Source organism: Micrasema longulum, unplaced genomic scaffold (genome assembly GCF_059751315.1).
Source record: "Micrasema longulum isolate JH-2025_06_02 unplaced genomic scaffold, ASM5975131v1 h1tg001521l, whole genome shotgun sequence".
Taxonomy (NCBI): domain Eukaryota; kingdom Metazoa; phylum Arthropoda; class Insecta; order Trichoptera; family Brachycentridae; genus Micrasema; species Micrasema longulum.
The window spans coordinates 128521-147059 of record NW_028278704.1 but is presented as its reverse complement, the minus strand read 5'-3'; the positions used below and the strand labels follow the sequence as shown (position 1 = coordinate 147059).

Sequence of the window (18539 nt, the reverse complement as noted above, 5' to 3'; positions counted from 1 at the left end):
ACTCGTGAGCCATGGATGGAAACAGAGTGCCCAGGACAGAAGAACATGGAAAAATTTGGAAGAGGCCTATATCCAGCAGTGGAGAGAAACGGGCTGATAAGAAGAAAAAGAAGTAAAGACTCAATGACGGTTTTATATTCATTTTAATGTTTGTGGATCTAATTTTGCGTGAGATTAGTTTTCTTTGAATTCATTACTCAAGCTGCGTCATGGGACCATTTTTATACAAATAAAAGGCTGATCGGGCGATGAGGCTGTTGTAAAATTTCACACAATCCAACATTCTTGTATGTTTTGTAGCTAGAGTATGCAAATTGTGATCTTGGGCAAGATTTAAGGTTTTGGCAATGGCGTCACGATATTCTTTCGTGAGTTTATGCAAATGCTGTGTTTTCGTTAACGCTTAGCTTGGTTTGACAGGCTATTACGCAAAATGTTAAATTCGCCATAATAAATATTAGCATCCTGTCATTTTCTGCATAGAAACAATAAGAAGATTACGTGTTTTTATTTAAATTTATTTTTTATTTGTTATTCTTCCTCTTAGTAACAAAAGTCTACGAGGTATGCAAGAAAAGCGATTTGCTTATGAATGTTGATAAATCGAAAGTGATGGTTTTTGAAAGGGATGAAAATATAACTAAATGTGAGATCAGCGTGAACGGAGATATTCTGAATCAGGTAGAAGAATTTGTGTACCTGGGAAGTATGTTTACTAGGGACGGAAAGGCCGATAAAGATATTGAAAGGAGGGTGAGTGCCGGGAACAGGGTGAACGGTGCACTAAAATCAACTTTGGCAAACAAATGTTTATCGCAGGAGGCTAAACTAGCAGTTCACAACGGAGTTCTAGTTCCAACTCTAATGTATGGGAGCGAAGTATGGAATTGGAAAAATAATGATGAAAGTAGGTTGAATGCTGTCGAAATGCGATCCCTCAGGCGAATGTGTGGTAAAACGATGTATGATAGGTGCACAATTGTCGAGATCCGTGAAGTGTGTAAGGCTGAGACACGCATTATTGACAGAATTAAGAAAGGGGTGCTGCGTTGGTTTGGACATGTAGAGCGAATGGACAGCAAAAGAACGACTAAAAGGATCTACGATGCAAATGTTGATGGATGCAGAAAACGAGGAAGACCGAGAAAGACATGGCACGATCAAGTCCATCAAATACTTGAAGATGGACGTGTCAAAAGTAGGAATAATCGGCGTGCATGCATAAGAAGATGTATGAATGTAGAGGAAGCGAGGTCTGTATGCCAAGATAGAGTGTTATGGCGTTCTATTCTTTCTGCCCACCCCTACGGGGAAACGGCGTGATGGTTTGTTGTTGTTGTTGTTGTTATTCTTCCTCTTCCAAATTAATCAAATTTTTATATAATGCTAACGCATGATTTTAAACATAGGCAGAATGGTGAATGTTACGCAGTGTATAAAGAAGTTACTTAAACCAGCCAATGACTGGTCATACGCCTTGTAAATGCCTATATTTCCATATTCCGTATTACGTATCAGAAAATGTATAAACATATTTATTAGACTAAGGAATATTTAAAAAATTAATAATTTAAAAATAGCCTCTTACTCAATTGTACAATTGTTGCTACAACATGGCATTGATGGATGTGGTGATGTTTATGCAAATATATTAAACCCTCTTAAAATAGTACAAAGATTAATTTTTAAAGTAATTTTAAAGAAACCCTCAATATTCAATACGGAAATTCTATATATATTATTTAAAGTTCACCCAGTAGACGCTTTTTATAAAATAGATTCTATTAAACAAATTTATGAAGAATAAAAAAAAAATTTTGGTATAAATAAGTCACTTAGATAGCAAAATAATATTTTCCCTGTCGATCGCAACAAAGTTTGATTTAAATAACGGCGTCAATCATGAAGCCCCTAATAAATATACAAAAAACTCTAATAATGATGCTTAGATGTCTTCCCACTTTTTCATCTGAGACATTGCTTCAATTTATAAAGGCATAAAATATTGAACATTAGACATTTAAAGACAAAATCATTGACACATTTCTGGTCATGCGGTTACAAGAGGAGATCCCAGCAGGTACGAGGTTTTCCTGTAATTTTAATTATTTAATACCAAAAACACCTACGACTTTGGATCAGAGAAATTTTTCTTTTTGTGGTCCCAAGAGTGTTCATTATCCTGGAAGAGTTACATAATATTCAATGATATTTGGTTTTCCAAAACAAAAGCCACCTTTAAGAGAAGTGTACAAGTTTGAATTTTGTCTAAGGGAAGAAACCATTGCAGGAGACTGCTGCGAGATATGACATATACTTATATACTGTTAAGCATGTTGTCTAGATGATTATTGAAACATGTTTATTTAATAATTTTTATCTTTGGAATCGTTAAATAATATGCATGCTTCCACTTTTCATTATGTTGTATCCCAACTCAACACAGGGCTCTTGGCCTCATAGAGTTAGGATACGTTATTATTTTTGTTAAATAAATTGTTTGGTAAATTTTATTTGATTAAACCGATTGATTATTTTATGAATGAAAATTGAAACGTACTTTTTTGATACCTTGCCGTGAGAATTTCTTTCTTCATTTGAATAAATATTTTGATGTTTTATCAATGTCATGTTTTAAATAGATATATTATACAACAGACGAAAAAGAAGTTTTTTATAGAATTCTAACGAGAGTTTTCAGCTTCGAGTGTTTGGGAGAATTAAGTAGGGTTTGTTTTGTATGTTCAAAGGGTGAATAATTATATTTATAGTTCAGGGATAAAGAGAAGGAATCTATCAATTATAGGGCCGTAGAGAAATATGTGGTTGAGAACCTCCTATTTTATTTTATCCTTACCAATCTCTTGAAAATATCTTGTTTACTAGGGACAATCCTTTTCAACCACATAGTCTGGTGTATATAGTTGAAATTGAAGTATCGTATAGTATCTTTTTTTGTAGCGTTTGCCAATATTCTGTTCATCTTATTTGTAATTGTTTCTGAGTGATAATAAAGTCTTCGATAGGGATATGGGAATATTTATAAACAAATACGTTTATTTCTATTTTTATATATTTTATTATGTAATGTAGCGTGAATTATAAAAATAAAACTATAATTTTATTGGTTGGTTGGAAGAAATTGAAATTAAAATTGAACATGTTAAATACTTATGACTAACAATAGACAGACAATTGACATTGACAATTCATATTCATAATTTAATTAGCTATTGTCGAGTCTTTCAAAAACATCTATTGTATAAAGTCTATGTAGCCAAAATCACTCGAAAACGAGGCGAGGCGTATAAAAAAAAAGCCAATGTGAAAACTTAAACATGTTTTATGCAACTACTATGGGGAAAAGGAAATTAAAATGTTATAATCAGAATGCAAAGACAGCAAATACAAATATTGAAGTTAAACAATTGAATGTAACTGAACACTTTTCCTTTTTGTCGGTCTCGTGGTGTCTCGGGTTCGATTCCCGGCATAGTTGATATGAAATATTATTTAAAAGGGTGTTTTTACACCAAAATATTTCATCGTCCCTGGACTGGTACCTGATGTGTAAGACTGATCATCTTACCTTCATGTAGATAAAATGATCAAGATACGCTGCGATTGGTGTACTAATACAGGGTCCTATGCACTATTAGGTGAGGAAAGGGAATGATGATGATGATGAACTCTTTCAACTAGAATCCTTAAAATTGATTCATAAATTAGTCACTGATGTAAAGAACTAAAACATGAAAATTTTAATTAATTGTAGTAAACATGGACACAATACGAGATGATCAGAACAATATCATACAAAACATTCTAAAACGAGGCGAGGACAGTCTAACTATGGGGCTAATAAGGGTGAGTTTTTAAATTCTATCTGCTGATTTATTAAAATTCTATCGCTTTTATTTTTTATCCTATTTATTTCTAAAATTTCTAATCTATCTAACTTTTGACCTTTATGTCCTACATGTAAATTTTTTATGTTTTTTGTTTTATTGTTTTGATGTTTTTTGTTTATTTTAAATGAATTTAAACATACTTTTGTAATTTGAATTTAAACATACCCTGTACATTGTGTAAACATAAAACAGTAAATATATTTCATATAATAGAATATTTTCTTAAAGTACACCGCCGCCAACACATGTTTTAATAATTTGTCTCACTCTGTTCCATTGCAATATTGCGTATTGTATCTTTTTCAACTTATTTTTAAATGTACCTACACTTAAGATAATATTTAGTTTTATATAAATTACCCTTACACTGTATAATATTCACCAGTCTGAAGATGCCCATTAGAGGGTGAAAGCGCTAATTGGTCAAAATAAATAAGTTGAAGTGTACCAAGTATTTTTTAATTTAATAACTTATATGGAAATATAAGTTATTACATCATTACAATGGAATTCCATCAAGAATTGTCAAAAAATAATTTAAATGAAATACCCTACAAAACTTAACAAAAGACTCAGGCAACCTTTACAAAAGACTTTAAAAAAATTGAGCAATATTGGTCAAACAAATAAGGGGAAGTGTACTTAGTATTTTTAAATCAATAACTTATATGTAAATATAAGTTACTTATTTATACTTTTACAATGTTTGTATATTTTTTTTACAGAATAATGTTCCCTAACTGGAGTGTCCCGTACCGAGGGAAACATTTTACAATAAGTAAAACATGTCTTAAATTAGTTATTTGACAAAGTTAACATAATAATAAAATAAAAACGTAATTAATCTAATTAATCTAATCAACCTTACAATCGTTAACATAATAAGCAATATAAACTAAAATAATCATAAAAAACAAAACCAATTTATATAGACCTGTAGACCAAATTTCATAAATAGTACACAATTTTTTACGTATTTAGCTTAATCCTTCATCGATCCTTGCGCAACCCACCTCCACTATCCATTTCTTGATAGCAATTTTATATTGTGAGTACTTACTAACTGTCCTTGTGGATAATGGAAGTAGATTGTATTACATCATTACATTAGAATATGAATTTAAAAATGAAAAACTATTTTGTTAAATAAATGTTGTCCGATAGGGTTTTTTTAAATTTTTTATTATTATTTTTTTGTTTTTTTACAATGAACATAATAATAAAACAGAGTATTAAAAAAATAAAACATAATTACATATCAATGAAATACAATTTAAAAGAAAAATAGTAAACAAAAAAATCTCACAAAGGCATGGCCTGTTCGTGGGTATACAAAAAAATGTTAATGAATTTTCGCTCCTATGGTAAATATAATATTTTTGTATAACATAAAAAAGAAAAAATAAAATATTCTGCAAAAGATGATATGTTTTTTTTTATAGTAATTAAAAAAGGAAATAAAAAATATTAAAAAAAACACAAAATTTTTCCTTATTATTAAAGGGCAACAAAACAAATCATAGAAAAAAAGAGTTCGTATCTTTAGTTTGAATCCAGGATAGTGCGTGTTTTTTAAAGAAGGAAAATTTTGAAAGTTTGGAATCAATGAAATATTATCAGTAAAAAAAGAATTAAAAATTTTTGGGCCTATGAAATATGCATGTTTTTGTGCAAGCCTAAAAAGAGGAGGTTTAAAATAAATTACATTTAAAAAAAGTAATTCGTTCACCGAAATTTTTACCTGAGGTTTGCCACTAAATAAATAAAAAATAATGCATTGAAAATTAAACCACCCTAATTTTACCATGTCGTGTGAATTTGTACTCGTACGACCGACCAGTGTGAAACCGCCATATGGCTAATGAGAATTTGCTGATCTTTGACCAACTGTATAAAGTGGTAATTTATCGTTGGCGTTGACACAGTTTTAGGTTAAGAATGATTAATTAGTTCCTCAATGAAAGACGCTGACAAGTTAACCTTCGTAAAGGGTTACCAACTAATACACTGTTGATCCATTAGAACGAACTTAGCAAAAAGGAACTTCATTCGTTTTTATTATGTCTTAATAAAACTCGACAAAAAAATCGATTCCAGTAGATAAAATAGACATTAGCAGTTTTTCTGGGAATTTCCAAAACTAATTAAATAGTTGCTTGCCCACCACATACTGCACACCGCATCGGGCCTCGATTATGATGGGAAGATAAAGACGTTATATCTTCACCTTGACGGTATATTTGAAGATAAATTATCTTTAGCGATTACAAAGATACACTACCTACCCCAGCATCGTTATGAAATAAGGGAAAGCTTACGTTACGGTACACATATCTACGCACTGAAATGACATAGCTTCAGTATGACATCATAGTTGAAGTTAAAAGTCTCCCGACCGACTACTAAGATACACTACCGATCCCCCCACCATCAAAATTTATGTAAGTACACCGGTTTATACCGACGGGTCTATAACCCCTCGATACGTTTATCTACGCATTAAAAGTGTCAAAATTTTTGTCCCACCTTTTTTTTCTAGCTATTTTTCCTTTAATTACGATTGATTTAAAATTTTAATCGTTTTGAGGTTGGCATTTTTTTTCTTAAAAACCTATTTAAAATACAAAAGAGAAATAAGTCATCTGTCATTGAGGGGGGATAAAATTTTGACAGTTAGTACAGCGCAACTAGCGGTGAAGTTTGAAAACCTAGTGTAATTGCAGCGCATGCGAAAGACCACGTGACCTCTGAGATAGCATAATTCGCATCCCCCTTAAGTTGCAATGGCAATATTTAAAAAAAAATATAGCAAGTATAGAAAATAAATATGACTATTTCATTTATTATTGTCTTCATCAAAATACGTATCGACGCGCGACGTGTAGATAGAACCGGCGGTAGTCGCTCGGTAGATAAATATAGACGATCGTTAAGCATACATATATTTTAAAGGAATGACCCGCTAAGCCTTTATTTTGAGGCTTGTCAGCAGGTGGGATAGAAGGGATATAGAAAAAGGTAATGAAAAATACACCACAACACCCAGACCAGTTGAGAAAAAAAATCTTTCTTGGATTTCTTTCTTGCAACTGGCGGAAATCGAACCCGCGACGCCGGTTTCACAGTTGGCCGTCAACCAACTGCACCACGGCGCCTGAATTGGTATATCGTCTTGGCAAGTATCGAAAGTCTTTTAAAAATCATGTTCAAGCATTTGTTGCTAAAATTGGGATAATTTGGTGTTTATAATCGGTTTAAAGTGAGCACTTTCTATCACAGAAGCTGATTTAAAATATAAATAAGAACTATTTAAAATGTTAATGAAATAAGGAACGCAGACTAATTTTTGCAATAATTTATTTAACACTTTATATACATATTCAATACATATACATATAAGGGCGGGTATATTGCCTTAAGGCCATTTCTTCCTACCTACCCAAATCGTTCAGTTTGAGAAAATTACAAATACATGGACATATTGAATCTTACAATTTTATATAAAAATTAAAAACAAAGATTAACAAAATAAAAAACAAATTAAAAAAATTAACACTATACTATAAAAAGAGGATAGGGGATGGGAAGGAAGGAAGAAGGATAAAGGAACAATTTAAATATTTAGATAGTGAAATTTCAATATTGACTTAAATGTAAATAAAGAAGGTCCTTCATTGGTTTGTTTCAATTATATGATGTCGAGATGACAATTAGGTAGAACATACCGAGGAAAATACATATAGTACAGAAGTGAAGTATACCGTCTCGATATGTACAGACGAAGATAGCGTTCAGAATTGAGGCCCTGAGAACATAAATCTCCTTGGCAGTGCCGACAGACACGGAAAAATTGCTCGTTGCTGAACAAAAAAAGCTGCCCGAAGAAATTCTCTGTAATCTGGTAGCCTTAGCATCTTTGTTCTGATATAAGGTAATCCAGAAGTCCAGCACTTTATTGGATTAAGAAAAAAAAGGAAGTGAATTTTTCACTGACTAGAATTAAATTGATTGGACATGATCAATTCGCCGGGATGATTACAAAAGTTTTTCAAAGTCTTATAATTATTTTTGGAAGCCACCAGATCTAAATATTCGACAGGACCTATAACAGGGCTACGGATAGTAGCGAGAAGCTCCATTCGGTAATCATAGAGACAGGGAAAGGGACAAGACCACAGGATGTGTTTAGAAAATTGATTAGGACATCCGCAGCAGCACGAAGGAGACTAATTTGATGGTATTTCATTTTTAATATTTAAAGCATTAAATTTGTGTTAAAACATTTAACTTATTAACAAATTACAACAGGGGTAAAGAATACCTTAAAGTAGGGAATATTGAAATCTAGGCATTTAAAGAGCCTCTGACCTGTCCTTGACACTTTACACAATTAATCCATTTGTTGATTTTAGTGAAGTTAAAGAGCTGAAACCTTTATTGTTGTGAAGAGACTTCCATATTTCCTAATTTAAGGTATTCTCCATCACTGTTGTAATTTGTTAATCTTAATGACTCCCGAAAGGGTATAATCAAGTCTTTTGCCTACAAATATTTGGACAAACTCAAATATTGTAATAAAACCAACTGGTCCAAATAGAAGTTTGAAATTTGGAAAATTGTTTTCAGGCGTTGCCTAGTATGTAAAATAATTCAGTCAAATGAATCTCTTCACAAGTATAAAGGTTTTTTTTGAGGAAAAACAACAGTTGTTATATAAGAATACAAAATATAAAACATAGTACATACATCCAGTTAAAGTTTTTCACAAATATAATGAGATAACATGTTACACAGTAAAGAGAAAAATAATATATTATATAAGACATGAGAAAAAAAAGAGCTCAGAAAAAGATGAGGAAGTAGAGTGGAGGAGCGGAAGAGAGAGATTTTCATAATAGAGTTGACCAATTTAAAATTTTGAAATTATAATATTATAATAGCTAATAGTTTCAGCTCTTTGACTTCACTAAAATCAACAGATGGATGAATTTAGGAAATATGGATGTTCAAACATAGACAAAATGGTGAATGTTACACAGTGTGTAAAGTGGCCACTTAAACCAGCCAATGACAGGTCATAAGCCCTGTTAATGCCTAGACTTCCATATTCCCTACTTTAAGATATTCTCCATCCCTGTTGTAATTTGTTAATCATAATGACTCCCGAGGGGGTGAAATCCAGTATTTTGTCTACAAACATTTAGACAAACTCAAATATTGTAATTTTACTAATTGTTATTAAACACTTGTATATACTTAACCACTTACCGACTTTTCTATGTACACCGGTTTCGAGACGTATCCGTCTCTTCATAAAATCGCCTAATCAATTTAATCACGACTTTAATAAAACCGGAATATTTTTTTTTTAAACAAATAATAAGGAACTTAAAGTAAATAACATGGAATATTTCACATTAGAAAGGTTTTGAAAAATAATGTCAATATAATCAATTATGTATTTTATGAACGGTTAATTGCTTTAAAAAAAACTTTGTTTACAATAGATTAGCGTTTGTTTGAGAATTTACATTTGTACTGCTTTCAATCTTCCTTATACCGTCAGTGCACCTCAGTAAAAATAGTCAATTATTCTGTCTAAATTTATTTCAACAGAGAGTGAAATAAATTTAAATATAAATAACTCCATAGGAAATCCAGCCAGTCTGCAAGCATTTGGACATAATCAAATATTGTTGAATTACTACCTGGTAAAAGAAGAAGTATAAAAATTGGAAAATTGTTTTCAGGCGTTGCCTACTAGGTGATTTGGTTCAGCCGGATGAATCTCACCCACGTGATAAAGGTTTCAGCTCTTTTACTTCACAAAAGTCAACAGATGGAAGAGTTGAGGAAATGTGGATGTTCAAACATGGGCAGAATGGTGAATGTTACACAGTGTGTAAAGAGGCCACTTAAACCAGCCAATGACAGGTCATAAGCCCTGTAAATGCCTAAACTTCCATATTTCCCTGTCAGAAATGTTTTCCCTCTCTGTTGAAATAAATTTAAATATGAACAACTCCCTAGGGAGGTAATCCAGGCAGTCTGCAAGCATTTGGACATAATCAAACATTGTTGAATTACTACCTGGTAAAAGTAGATGTATAAAAATTGGAAAATTGTTTTCAGGCGTTGCCTAGTAGGTGATTTGGTTTAGTCGGATGAATCTCACCCACGTGATAAAGGTTTCAGCTCATTTACTTCACAAAAGTCAACACATGGAAGAGTTGAGGAAACGTGGATGTTCAAACATGAGCAGAATGGTGAATGTTACACAGTGTGTAAAGTGGCCACTTAAACCAGCCAATGACAGGTCATAAGTCCTGTAAATGCCTAGACTTCCATATTCCCCTCTCAAAAATGTTTTCCCTCTCGGTTTAAATAAATTTAAATATGAACAACTCCCTAGGGAGGAAATCCAGCCAGTCTGCAAGCATTTGGACATAATCAAACATTGTTGAATTATTTTGTCACCTACAATCGAATTTTGGCGATGCGTTGATTATTTGAGTCTAGATACTTAATGTAATACGTCAAGAAGGCCTCCTGCATGTCATAATGGAGGGGATGACCGAGGGGACAAATTCTAGGGGACGCCCACGCCGAGAGTACCTGGAGGACCTATTAGAGGACGTGCGCTGCTCATCATATGTTGATTTTAAAAGAGCCGCACAAGACAGGGACGAATGGAGGAGAAGAATGAATGTAATTGCTGCCAGACAATCCCAGGATTGAGACCAGAGAAGAAGACTTAATGAAGTTATTATATTTTTATTAATATACTGGCTACTTGCGGGTTCGCTCACGCGGTAGTAGGGAGAAATAAGTAAGTTAGTTTTATCTTTTAGCAACAAGAATTTCCCGGATGGAACGATATATTTTTTCGATACAGAATATAGCTTGTATCGATTTGCGGTCCTCCAACTATCGCTGTAAAAAAAATACGACGACTGGTTAGTCCTTTTATAAGGGTGGCTAGTCTTTTATGGGTACCGCGCACAAATCCACAAATCTGTTCACAAATCCAAAATCCTACTACAAAACCAAAACAAAACACAATCCAAATACACCATTGAAAAAGCAAGTCAATTATAAAAATTTAATGAATCGATTTCAAACATTGAGATATTTATTTAGTTAAGTCAACTTCAAATTGATTCTTTTTGACATTCCACTTTATCGCTAACTTATTCTCAAACAGCACATCATAATCATTCTCTTTCCGCACCTAATGGTGCATAGGGCACTGCATTAGTAAAACAATCGTAGCGTATTTTGATTATTTTTTGTTACATGCAGGTAAGATGATCAGTCTTACGATTCAGGTACCAGGTCCAGGAACTATGAAATATTCCAGTGTGAAAATATCCTTTTAAATAAATATTTCAAACCAACCATGTTGGGAATCGGACCCGAGACTGCAAATAGCACTGCTCATTCACTGCCTCACTGCCCTTACGGGTCCAATGCCGAATCTCGTTCGACATCGATTTTTTCCATTTTTCATACTTTGGAAAATTATAAAATAAAGACAATAAGGCCATTATTATGTACATTGTTCATTTCAAAAATAATTCTAGTCTTTACTACAAATCATTTTTTTAAATGAAAAAATTAGTTTCTATAATTTTCCAAAGTATGATATATGGAAAAAATTAATGCCGAATGAGATTCGACATTGGACCGGTAAGGGTTTATTTTATGTATTTTATTCGAGATAAAAAATAAGTATACTATATTACCTCTCGTCTCTCCGGCTATTTCTATACAAAAAAATATGTCAATCAGTCGCTCCATTGAGATGTGAAAGAAACACAAACAAACAAACACACTCAGGCATTTATGATATTAGTATGGATTACAACGGAGATGACGAGCATTTCATAGAAGGGTTTATAGAAGTCTAGGCATTCGCAGGAAATATACCTGTCATTGGCTCGTTAAAGTGGCCACTTTACACACTGTAACATTCACCATTTCGCCCATGTTTGAACAACTATATTCCTTTAATTCTTCCATTCGCTGATCTTTGTAAGAGCCAATATGTTTATTTAGTGTAGGACCTGTGGCCGACGCTTATTACTTTTACCATGCTTGCGGCCGCCACCCCCCAATCACGGCTTCGTGCCGCCGGGGGTCGCGACCCACGGGTTGAAAAACACCGATCTTCACTACCTGTCTCAATATTGACAACATATTAAATTAGATTTATATTGGTTCGGTAAATCTGACAGCATCAAGGCTACTGATTATACAAAAGCCTCAAGAGAATGACACCCTTTATGTACCAAAGGTCCTTACATACATACAGATGAACCTTACAAGGCCAATTTGTAAAAGTCATAGTTATTAAATTACTAAAGACATTTAAAAATTTACAAAAATAAATTAAATTTTAAAAAGAAAAGAGCATGAAATGCTGTTTATTAGCTAATCATATTTGTTTGCGCCACTCGCTAGATAGCAGATGAATGCTTGAATTTTGCTTGTTTTACTGGTTTGCGAATTTGGCATTGCTATGCGTTATCTTTAATTACTTTGCCACCGAACCCGAGTACAAATTAATGCAATTACCCTCCTTGTGCTGGTAGTTTATCAACCTTAATGTTCAAACACATCTTTTTTACATTTTCAGGAGTCCCGCAAGGCTCTGATTCCATTAATTCAGGTCGTTTTCATTAGATTATTTTCCATTTTTATAAATGACAATACTAGCGTGGTATTGCATTCACGAGTTCTGTTGTTTGTAAATGATCTTAATTTTTTTCTAGAGTTTTTTCTCCTTGGATGGTTGCCGCTTTCTCCAGTCTGATATAAATAATATATTTGATTGGGGATCTCAGAACCAACTTAATTTTAATGTTTCTAAATGTTATGTATTGTCATTAAAAACTATTTTTATGCGGTACATAATGGGAATGTGTTCATTTAAGCGAACTGCCACTGTCAAAGACCTGGGAGTTATGTTTAATGCTAAACTGAAATTTCATTCTCACATATGACAGTCTGTGACAGTGCAGAAAAAGTGTTGGGATTTGTTCTCCAAACAGCTAAGGTGTTCTTGAATACTCGTGTTCTTAGGCTTCTTTATAACGCATTGGTGCGAAGCAGACTCGAGTGTGGATTTTTGATCTAGGCGCCCTACGAGTTGAAGTACTTTGCTATGCTGGAGATGGTTCAGAATTTTTTTTTTGAGGTATCTTTACTTAAGGAAGTGTGGATACTATCCGTGGTTTACCCGTCTGACTTCATACTGGGAATGCTTGGCTACAATAGTTTGGAGGAAAGATGAAATGCATACTTGCGTATGTATATTTTTCCGATTAATCCGTTGTCCGATCAACATAGGTGTAATGAAGATTTTTTTTATTTTTGCTCCTAATGACCACCTTAGATAAAAGCAGCTTAAGCTGCTTTTTTGTTTCCTGCTTGCAGAACCAACCTGCCGATGGTAATGCCAGTAGGAAGAGCAATGTCTTTACTCAACCGTATCTCTTGGGATATCGACATCTTTCATATAAGTGAAAAAAAGTTCAGAAAAGATAGCATCCATTTTCTATAATTGCTGGGTATTTTTTTTTCCGTCTTTGTTTATTTCAATTTTAGTATTAATTTTTTCGTGTTATGTATGCCTTAAAATATTTTTGTAATCTACCACAACTTATATAAAATTAATAAATTGAAATTGAAATTGAAACTTCTCTCTCGCGGCGGGTTCTATCAGATCCTGTGGTCAGATCAGCACTTGTCGGTTTCTTGACTATTGATTCGTACGATAACACGACACAGTGAATTTGAATGACTTATTGATAGCTAAAATAACTTGTTTGCGATCGCGCTGAGAATATCAAAATCACATGTACATTCGGTGACAGTTCAGTTGTTATTGGGCCGGAGAGAAAAATATTACCACAGTAGTATAATCGCAACATTTAAACTAGAGCTCAGTAGTTAGCAATAAATTGATCGCCGCAAACGAGTAAATGTTCAATACACAATACATATAGTAAATTTGGCGCAACCAATATTAACGAATAATGAAATGATAAATTTATACGCTCCACAGTTTTAATATTATTTTAATAATTAGGTAATAAAAATAATTTTTGTTCGATTTTAACAAATTTGAAAATGATCACCAAAAGTAAAACAAAATAGAAAAGGTTAATCGAAATAAAAAAAAATCGCTAAAAGTAATTGTGTTTGTTTGTACGTTACATGTTTTATTTTATTTGATTACAAGCCGTCAAAATAGAATTTTAAGTTTACGAAAGTGAGCATTTTCGACACATACTTTTGTTCGCGTTCAATCGAGAGAAAAGTGCTATCAAAGCTGCTCGCGATTATGCTCAGTGTACGATGAAGATGCAATGAATTTTCGAATGATTTGTTGTAAAATGGTGAAGGAGAATACGAGTACATTAACGACTATTTTTTTGCTTTTTTTTAGTTGCTGTGTCTTCATTTGGAAAAAAAACGAACATAACTTATGTTAACACCCACTACTTAATATTTTTGAAAACACAAAAAAATATTAAAAAGCTTAAAAACTGTGTACATTGAAGACAAAGATATTTAAATATAAAATTTCACAAAAAAATTACTTTATATTTTATAATACGCGTATATACTCGTACATGATGTAACAATATTTTACGAAAATAGTATTCACAGAAAATCAAAGAGGTAATAAGTTACGGTTTTCACTCTTACCCAGAATCCTTAGGTTTGCTCACAAATTACTTAATATAAATTGTTTTAGTAACAATAAATTTCCATTTCTTTCTGTTTCATCGCCAGTATCCCTAGAGTTATGTAATTTTTTGTTAATACTGTATATTAATTTTACCTCGAGAGTATCATTAAGTAGTTCACCACATCATGTTTGAAAAACGGCAAATTCAGTATATAATGTTTTGGCTCCAGTAAAAACATTTTTGAGGGTAGATAAAGTATTCTTGCGTAGTTTTTGTTCGTCGAATGTCGAGCGTAAACTAAGCTAGATCCTGTTTTGGCTTAGCGTCGACACCGCAGAACCTATTAATTTATTGATTGTATGTAATGCCATCACTCAACATTGTTGACACTTTCAATTTGTCATTAAACGTATATGCGTGTATCATATATTGGTTGATAAATTAAGATCATGTTCGCATATCAACCATGCAGCTTATTTTGTAAAATATGAAAGTTCATAAAAGTCGTCCGCGAAAGTTAATTTAATTTTAGTGGGAAGATGGCTAACTATGACATGCCACTTTTTTAAAAAGCGTATTGAATTTATATACACATATCACGAGATTCTTCTGGATAAGATTTACAATCTAGTAAAATATGGTATGTCTTTGTTCAATAAGGTTAGAGAATATTAGCCGTGTCACTTTATAATATGTCAATTTTTCTATTTCTAAAGACGGCAAATTGAGATATCCCAATTAACAACAAACACAACTTGACAACAAAAGTGAAATGCTATCTTTAGAATGTGAGTAATGGTTGACAATTTATGACATGTGATTTTCCGTCTTTGTTTTAGATGGCAAAATATGATATGTCAAACATAATTTGCCTTCTCAACTATTACTCTATTTCGAAATATGGCATTTAATGTCTGCTGAAAGAGAGTTAAATATAGTATGTCAAACATATATTTTTTGGCGTCTGTTTTTTATAGATAAATGTGATATGTTAGAGAAGTGGTTGGGTTGCAGTCCCGTGGCTAGTGTTGCGGACTCACGGATCAGAGGTCCGAGGTTTGAGCCCCCACTCTACCCCAACTTGATTTTCCGTTTTCTAATAGTGAGTCATTTACAACTCGTTGAAAATGGCCCCAAAATCGAAATATTTGTGTAAACAATAAAAACGCAAATATTTCCTTTACAGAAAAAAAAAGTGTAGAAAAAATATATTTGCATTTCACAAATTTCTCTCCTTCAAAATTGATGAAAAGTGACTTTTCATATTTAGATATCTTTCCACTGAAATGTTGTCGTATATTTATATTCTTCTTCATATTTTAAGAGATCCAGATCTAGGTTACAGAAAACTAGTTGTTATCCTGAAATGATGAGGTCCAACTGTCTCTTCATCTCTTGAGTGGTCTTCCAGGTGGACGTTGTCCAGGTGGGATTTCATTGTCACTGTTAACTGTTTACTGCTTCAGTTTTACTGTCACTGCTCATCTTCCCTATGTTGGCATGTAGGCAATACGGGAGGGACCATGTGGTGCCTCCCGTATTTTGGTCTAGATCTGCTCCATCGCACAAAATCCTCTATTTTACAATTATGGTGGTCCTCAATTATAGTATTACCTACGGATTCGGAATTGGAGCATTTTCCTAGCAATGGCCATCGAGATTTATATTGATTCTGTAAATATGTTAACATCACGGTATTGTACAAAATTTTGTAATTGGTTGTGACAAGGTCATTGCATTATATTTCACATCTGTTTTTTTAAATGTTACCTATTTATTAACGTTTTCGAATCTTTTGTGATAGACTGTAGTGTTTTTATTTTGTTCTACTCAATATATTTTTGGACTTACAAAAAATTACAGAATAAAATGATTGTTGATCAATCAAGAAAAGTAAGTGATACATTGATATATACACATAATTTCAGGGCCAGACCGCGAAACTTCTGAGGGAAATTCCTCATGGTAAACTTTGAAAAAATCAAAAAACTATTTTAATTTGAAAGTGAAGAAAATTTTTAATGTCTCGGACTATACCATTTTTAGCAAATAAACCATTTCGAGTTGAAATGTATGTTGCAAAGGTCCGGTATTCGGTACATACAAAGGAAGCTTACAACGCCATTTCGTAATAGTCACAGTTATTCAATTACTGACGACCTTTCTAAATAATTTACGGAACCTACTTCCATAGGTTCAAGTTTCAGAAAGGTTTATTCGAGCAACCTGTTCATTAAATCTGCAGTGCCCTGTAAGAGCTCTAATGATAGTCCTTTTTTGGCTACGGTTATGCCGACGTATTAATTAGGCGTTAACGTTTTTGCATGTAATGTTGAAATAATATTTATGCTTTTCATACTTTTTTAGCTTGTATTATGTATATGTAATTTCAATACGTTTTTGATATTTTTGTAACCTGTATTATGTACACATTTTTATTATTTTCAAAAACTTTTTTCATTCTTGTAAATTTTTAAACATTTGCAGTCTCGTACTAGTTCAGCTTGTATATATACATACATGTGATTTTTAAACTTTTTATATTTTTAATTTTTTCTTTCCCATATTGTTTAATGTATATTTCATTTTGAATTTATTTCCATACCTTGTATATGTTTATTTTGTTATTTTTAAAACTTTTCCATACCCTTTTAATTTGTAGTGTATCATTATTTTTATTCTGCTTTTGTAAATAATGTTATAGTTTTAAATATAAAAACGTCTGTTAATAAATATTATTATCTGCATGTTCCCAAATGAATTTTATACTTAAACTTCTTGGAAATATTATATAAAATTATGTATAGTATGTTTTTTAATTTAATAAAAAAAAAAAGTTTTTTCCATTTTTTCCCAATTAAAAAAAAACACCAAAAGTTTAAAAAATAGTTAAGGTTACATACATTATTCGAAAGAAAATTTTCTCCTCGACAAGGTATTGAGTATGTTTTTACGTTACGTACACATTATTTTATTAAATTATATGTTTGAAATGGAATGTCAACTAGACAAAAATGAGCATTTTAGACATGGTATTCGACGACAATATTTGCGCAGTGTACAGCTATGAATTATTGACTAATTCGTCGTAATATTTTTTTTTGTATTCCCCTGTTGTCTTTATTAAAAAAAAATAGACACAAATTATCTTAACACCCAATTCATCATATTTTACAAAAAGTTGAATAAAAAGTTCATGTTTTTTTTCAGCAGCAATAAATTTGGCATTTCTTGACTTAAACCCTTGAATTAAGAAAGCCCTACAAAAAAACAGCAATTAATATTTTTTACATCGATTTACTTTCAAAAAATATTTTTTGAAAGTAAATCGATGTAGTTAGCTGTTTCAGTATAGGTACTCATTACCGAGGTTTAGGATTCTAATAGGAACGTTTTTATTTTACGATAAAAACAATTCCATGAAAGCTAACGGGTTTTTTAGTATTCAAGATTTTTCTTCTCGTGTACCTAAATCAATAAACTTCAAATTACGCGACGAGAATACTGAGTACATATTTTTTTGTCCTTTAAAACATTTTGTGCGTGGAAGATCAAAGAAAAACATAAAATATATCTCAACTCCCTTTTATAAGAAAAAATACATAGTGATATTTATGTCATATTACAAGATCGTGCCAAATAAGATAGTTTTTTTCAGTTAGTTTTATCAAATAATATGATTTCATTTTTTAATAGCGACGAAAATTGAATCTAAAAATAATGTACTAATAAAACACAAACAAACACAGAGAAAGGTTCGTATTTGGTACACAAGTAAAATTTTCAGTTATTTTACATCTCAAAAATGAAGTGATGGAAAATTTCTTCTTGTATTCAGACATAGCTCTGTTTAGTTTTTATTGTTTACTTTTTAGCACGAACACTTTGCAAATTTATTATTATGCTTAATGTTTGTTTTTGTAAATAT

At 32.1% G+C, this 18539-nt stretch overlaps 1 long non-coding RNA gene across 1 annotated transcript; it reads left to right on the top strand.

Annotated features, from left to right (window-relative positions):
• Window positions 1–1877: 1877 nt before the first annotated feature.
• LOC148275058 (uncharacterized) lies at window positions 1878–5265 on the top strand. The gene is made up of 3 exons (XR_015824124.1): window positions 1878–2080; window positions 3776–3867; window positions 4637–5265. It is a non-coding gene; the product is annotated as an uncharacterized LOC148275058 (long non-coding RNA).
• The last annotated feature ends 13274 nt before the right edge of the window (window positions 5266–18539 follow it).